This window comes from Salvelinus sp. IW2-2015, unplaced genomic scaffold, assembly GCF_002910315.2.
Source record: "Salvelinus sp. IW2-2015 unplaced genomic scaffold, ASM291031v2 Un_scaffold4929, whole genome shotgun sequence".
Taxonomy (NCBI): Eukaryota; Metazoa; Chordata; class Actinopteri; order Salmoniformes; family Salmonidae; genus Salvelinus; species Salvelinus sp. IW2-2015.
In genome coordinates, this window is record NW_019946198.1 from 3,054 (window position 1) to 9,463 (window position 6,410).

The 6,410-nt window shown below is 45.4% G+C and overlaps 2 long non-coding RNA genes and 1 pseudogene across 7 annotated transcripts; 2 read left to right on the forward strand and 1 right to left on the reverse strand.

Annotated features, from left to right (window-relative positions):
* Nucleotides 1-3,274: 3,274 nt before the first annotated feature.
* LOC112077806 (collagen alpha-1(VI) chain-like) overlaps nt 3,275-6,410 on the forward strand; it is a 4,815-nt pseudogene continuing 1,679 nt past the window's right edge.
* Nucleotides 4,880-5,761, forward strand: LOC139026495 (uncharacterized). 5 transcript variants are annotated; one of them, XR_011478308.1, is made up of 3 exons: nt 4,880-5,034; nt 5,329-5,364; nt 5,604-5,634. It is a non-coding gene; the product is annotated as an uncharacterized lncRNA (long non-coding RNA). The 5 variants fall into 5 exon arrangements; XR_011478307.1 differs by lacking the exon at nt 5,604-5,634 and adding an exon at nt 5,571-5,603; XR_011478309.1 differs by lacking the exon at nt 5,604-5,634 and adding an exon at nt 5,727-5,761 and having other exon boundaries at nt 4,881-5,034; nt 5,329-5,360.
* LOC139026496 (uncharacterized) lies at nt 4,978-5,388 on the reverse strand. Of its 2 annotated transcripts, XR_011478312.1 has the most exons (3): nt 5,311-5,388; nt 5,118-5,149; nt 4,978-5,050 (listed from the first exon to the last, which is right to left on the reverse strand). It is a non-coding gene; the product is annotated as an uncharacterized lncRNA (long non-coding RNA). The 2 variants fall into 2 exon arrangements; XR_011478311.1 differs by lacking the exon at nt 5,118-5,149 and having other exon boundaries at nt 5,313-5,388.

The window sequence follows — 6,410 nt, forward strand, 5'->3', positions numbered from 1 at the left end:
GACTGTTTGGTTTATACAAATAACCATTCAAATACTCATATYCAGTGGGGTGAACAAGTATTTGATACACTGCCGATTTTGCAGGTTTTCCTACTTACAAAGCATGTAGAGGTCTGTAATTTTTATCATAGGTACACTTCAACTGTGAGAGACGGAATCTAAAACAAAAATCCAGAAAATCACATTGTATGATTTTTAAGTAATTCATTTGCATTTTATTGCATGACATAAGTATTTGATCACCTACCAACGAGAGATACGGCTCTCACAGCCTGTTAGGTTAGTTTTTCTTTAAGAAGCCTCCTGTTTCCACTCATTACTCTGTATTAACTGCACCTGTTTGAACTCGTTACCTGTATAGACACCTGTCCACACATCAATCAAACAGACTCCAACCTCTCCACAATGGCCAAGACCAGAGAGCTGTGTAAGGACATCAGGGATAAAAATTGTAGACCTGCACAAGCTCGGGATGGGCTACAGACAATAGGCAAGCAGCTTGGTGAGAAGGCACAAACTGTTGGTAGAATTATTAGAAAAATAGAAAAATAGAAGAAGTTCAAGATGATGTCAATCACTCGTCTGGGTCCATGCAAGATCTCACGTGGGCATCATGATCATGAGGAAGTGAGGGATCAGCCCAGAATCACGGCAGGACCTGTCAATGACCTGAAGAGAGCGGGACCACAGTCTCAAAGAAAACCATTAGTAACAACTACGCCGTCATGGATTAAAATCCTGCAGCGCACACAAGGTCCCCCTGCTCAAGAGGCGCATGTCCAGGCCCGTCTGAAGTTTGCCAATGACCATCTGATGATCCAGAGGAGGAATGGGAAAGGTATGTTGTCTGATGATTCAAAAATAGAGCTTTTGTCTAAATCCATCTCGCGTGTTTGAGGAAAGAAGATGAGTCAAAACCCAAGAACCATCCAACCGTGAAGCATGAGGTGGAAATCATTCTTGGGCGGATGCTTTCTGCAAAGGGGACAGGACGACGCCATCGATTGAGGGAGATGGATGGGCATTATTGCGAGATCTTAGCAACAACTCCCTTCCCTCAAGTAAGAAGCATTGATATGGGTCGTGGTGGGTCTTCCAGCATGACAACGACCCGATAACCTAGCCAGGGAACTAAGAGTGGCTCCGTAATTAAAGGAGATATCAAGAGGTCCTGGAGTCGCTAGCAGTCTCCAGACTAACCGCAATAGAAAATCTTGGAGGAGACATGATAAGTCCGTATGCCCAGCACAGCCGAACCTGAAGGATCTGCAGAAGTCTGTATGAGGAGGTCCAAGAATCCTGCACTGATCAGTGTGTCAAACCTGGTCAAGAACTACAGAAGACCGTTATCTCTGGTAATTGCAACACAAAGATTCTGACAAAATTTAGTTCGGCTTTCTGATGTATAAATACTTATTCATGCATAATAAGCTAAAATTACTTTATAAAAAGCATACAATGTATTTTGGGATTTTGTTTTAGTTCCAGTCTCTCACGTTGAAGGTGTAACCTATGATAAAAAGTTACAGACTCTACATGGTTTGTAAGTAGGAAATCTGCAATCGGCAGTGTAAATAATACTTGTTCTCCCCACTGTATGTAATTATTTTGGGCTCTGTATTTGAAAATACTCAAATGCACTGGAAAATAAATAAGACAGAAAGTCAAATCCACATGTTATTTGACCAGTTGTGATTATATACAGGACATTCTGAAAGTATTACTTTTGAGACTTGTGATAAGTTACAGAACATATGTATTTTTAGAATAAGGCTGTAATTAAACATAATGTGGAAAATGGTAAGAGGTCTGAATACTTTCTGAAGCTCTTATTATATTCTACTGTATTTTAGTCAATGCCACTTAAACAACGTTACTTGTTGTCAACAAGGTGTGTGAGATCTGGGATATCATCATGAGCTTTGCTGTAAGTCTTCCCTCCCTCCCCTCCCCCTCCCCCTCCATCCCTCCCTCCCTCCCTCGCCTCCCTGCCCTCCCTCCCCCCCCTCCCCTCCCCCTCCTCCCCTCTCCCTCCCTCCCCCCCACACACACACACACACACAACACACACACACACACACACACACACACCACCAACACACACACTACACACACACACACGAACACACACACACACGAACACACAGAGTCAAGAAGTCAGACACACTAGTGACTTCCATTTGTTTTTTTTTCTACAGTGCGTGCTGTGGTAAGTCCATCCTTCTTCTCATTGGCTTCTGAGTGTTATCACCGCTTTCTATTCACTAATATAAACCATAGTCTGTCCGCCTGTCTGCCTGTCTGCCTGTTGTCGTGGAAAATCATTTAAATCACAACGCTTATCAAGAACTTTGTTAAATTCAATATGCTCTTTAATTACAACTGTCATGCCCACTCATGGACATGTCCCCGGGAACACCCCGCGGAACACCACCGCGGAACACCCCATTTCCCAGAGCCTTAAGCTCCTATATTTATACACACATAGCGCACTCATGTCCATCCCTTATGCAATGAAGTCTCCCTTCTCCAGTCATTCACCCCACTATCCTCTAGTTCAAGCTTACCGTTGTTCACGGCCCAATAACGCCGCACATCTGCTCTCAGCTAGACTACAATGGTGGCGGACCCTCCTCTGAGTGTGTCAGCAGATTCTGTGGTTTCTTTCTTTCATCAATGTGTCAATGCACTTTGCCCCCATTGGATCAGCAGATTCTGCCTTATAGGCCTTCTTTTTAGAAGCAGCTGACTATGATCCCTCTATCTTTAGTGTGTCAGCATAATGTGTCAATGTACTCTTTGTTTGTTTCCTTGTATGGAATCAGCAGATTCTGTCCTATTAAACCTCTGTTTAGTAAGCAGCTGATCTGAATCTCTTTATCATTAGTGTCAGGTCAGCAGACCAGTGTTCTCTCCTTTCATTAGTGTCAGGTCAGCAGACCATTGTGTCTCCCTTTCATTACTGTGATCTATTTTTAATGTTCAGCCATTTTATACATCTATGTGCTGTCCCTATACATCTCATTATACCTACATGTCTGCCTGTCTGTCTGTCTGGTCTGTCTGTCCCATGTAGAGTGTAAATGTGGGCCCCTAGACCTGGCGCTTCATCTAATCTGTCTGTCTGCCTTGTCTGTCTGTCTGCCTGTCTGTCTGTCTGTCTGTCTGTCTGTCTGTCTGTCTGTCTGTCTGTTGTCTCTGTCCTGTCTGTCTGTCTGTCTGCTGTCTGTCTGTCCTGTCCCGATGTAGAGTGTAAATGTGGGCCGCTGACCTGGCTTCAATCTAATGTGTCTGTCTGTCTGTCTGTCTGTCTGTCCTGATGTAGAGTGTAAGTGTGGGCCCCTGGACCTGGCCTTCATCGTGGACAGTTCTGAGAGTATCGGCTCACTAACTTCGCTCTACTAAAGACTTTCATCATCACCGTCATAGACCGCCTTATTAAGGACCAGCAAGTCCATGTGAGTAACACACGCACAGACACATGAATCAACAAATCACAAAGACTCAAATACAGTATTTCAAAGATCACAAATACATGAACACTCATGGATACAAAAATTGGTGTGTTACATTTTATTAACCCTTATTTTTAGATGGTTTATTTAACATTATTTTAATGTTTTTATTAACCCTTATTGTTTATGTTTTTATTAACCCTTATTTTAATGTTTTATTAACCCTTATTTAAATGTTTTCTGAACCCTTATTTTATGTTTTTTAACCCTTGTTTTAATGTTTTTATAACCCTTATTTTAATGTTTTTATTAACCCTTGTATTTTAATTGTTATTTAACCCGCACCTGGATTCGGTCTTATGTAGAAAATGTGGTAATGTTATTTTTTTTACATTGGTAAAAGTAGAGACTCATATTACATCATTTACAGCATGACTGGGGAATATTACAGGGGAGAGGAAGGGGGATGAATGAGCCAATTGGAAGCTGGGGATGATTAGGGTGACCATGATGGTATGTAGGACAGATTGGGAATTTAGCTAAAATCACCACGGGTTAACACCTCACTCTTACGATATGTTCCATGGGATCTTTATGGACGCACAGAGAGTCAGGACACCGTTTAACGTCCCATCCTTCTGTGTGTGTGTGTGTGTGTGTTGTGGTGTGTGTGTGTGTGTGTGTGTGTGTGTGTGTTGTGTGTGGTGTGTGTGTGTGTGTGTGTGTGGTGTGTGTGTGTGTGTGTGTGTGTGTGTGTGTGTGTGTGTGTGGTGTGTGTGTGTGTGTTGTGTGTGTGTGTGTGTATTTTGGGTTTTTAATGACTCCAGGGTGGGCGTGTGCAGTACAGTGGGGATTGGAGCCCAGGAGGCTGTCAGACTGGGAGACCCCAACATTACAACACTCACTGAGCTCAAACAGTAAGTAGTCACACAAACACACACATACCACACGTACCAACACACATAAAACACACACACACACACAATCATCGCTCTGCTAGCATTGTGTGTAGGGCAAGTACAGGAACTGCACTGGGCCTGAGGCCACTATACAGGAGAGGTTCTTCAGTACTTAACATTAAACGTGCCTGTGTGTGTGCGTGTCACTCTGTCTGTCGGTGTGTCGGTGCTGTGTGTCTATCCGTCTTTTCTGTGTGTGTCTGTGCCTGTCTCTGTGTTGTCTCTCGTGTGGGCGGTGCGGGAACTGCGGCTGGCTGGCCGAGGCACCTATACGAGGGGAGGCTCTGCAGTTCTTCTGACCAACATGATTGACCGCGTCTGCAGCAGGAGAACGCGTGGTCCTAGTGCGTTACCGACGGACGCTCTGATATCACGAGAGATAAAACCGCTCAACACGCTCTGTGGGAAGGGCATCAAGGTAAGGGACAACACGCTCTGTGGGAAGGGCATCAAGGTAAGGCTCAACACACTCTGGGAAAGGGCATCAAGGTAAAGGGACAACACATTGAAGGGCATCAAAAGGTAAGGGACAACACACTGTGAAGGACATCAAGGTAAGGGACAACACACTGTGGGACGGACATCAAGGTAAGAGACAACACACTGTGAAGGGCGTCAAGGTAAGGGACAACCACACTGTGGACGGACATCAAGGTAAGTAGCAACACACTGTGAAGGGCGTCAAGGTAAGGGACCAACACACTGTGGGAAGGGCATCAAGGTAAGGGACAAACACTGTGAAGGGCATCAAGGTAAGGGAAACACACGTGAAGGGCATCAGAGGTAAGGGACAACACGCTCTGTGGGAAGGGCATCAAGGTAAGGCTCAACACACTTGTGGAAAGGATCAACAGGTAAGGGACAACACATTGAAAAGGCATCAAGGTAAGGGACACACATTGAAGGGCATCAAGGTAAGGGACAACACACTGTGAAGGGCATCAAGGTAAGTGGACAACACACTGTGAAGGGCAATCAAGGTAAGGGACAGACATCTGTGGGACGGACATCAAGGTAAGAGACAACACACTGTGAAGGGCCATACAAGGTAAGGGAAAACGTACACTGGTGAAGGGCATCAAAGGTAGGGACAACAACTGTGAAGGGCATCAGGTAAAGGGACAACACACTGGTGAAACAGTGGCATCAAGGTAAGGGACAACAACACTGTGAAGGGCATCAAGGTAAGGGACAACAACACTGTGAAGGGCATCAAGGTAGGGACAACACCTGGTGAAGGGCATCAAGGTAAGGGAACAACACACTGTGAAGGATCAAGGTAGGGACAACACACTGTGGGACGGACATGAAGGTAAGGGACAACACACTGTGAAGGGCATCAAGGTAAGAGACAACACACTGTGGGAAGGGCGTCAAGGTAAGGACAACACACTGTGGGACGGACATCAAGGTAAGAGACAACACCTGTGGGACGGACATCAAGGTAAGAGACAAACACTGTGGGAAACCTCCCCGTCTGGTTCACAACCAGTAACTGGGTGCTTATCCAGTTATTGCAGTTTTGACATTCGAACTGGAAGGATGGAGGCAAGCTTCAGTAGACCAGCACATCATATACAACGCACAATCCATTAGGCACACACACACACACACTAACCTGCCCCCTCTCTCTGTCAGGTGGGTGTTCTGGGAGTGAAGGACTACTCTGGCCGTCAGCCCAACCATGAACAGCTCAGTGCTGTGGTCTGTAAGAGCGACCCTAAACCAGGCTTCTCCTTCGCCTGGAGAACTTCGCTGAGCTGCTGGATGACTCCTTTCTACAGACCTCACCACACGCATCTGTGAAGGTATACACCACAACACACACACACACACACACACACACACACACACACACACACCACACCCACACACACACACACACACACACACCACACACACACACACACACACACACAAACACACACACACACACACCACACACACACGCTAGTGAACCCCTTGGTTCTGAATACAGACTCTACACATTAACTTT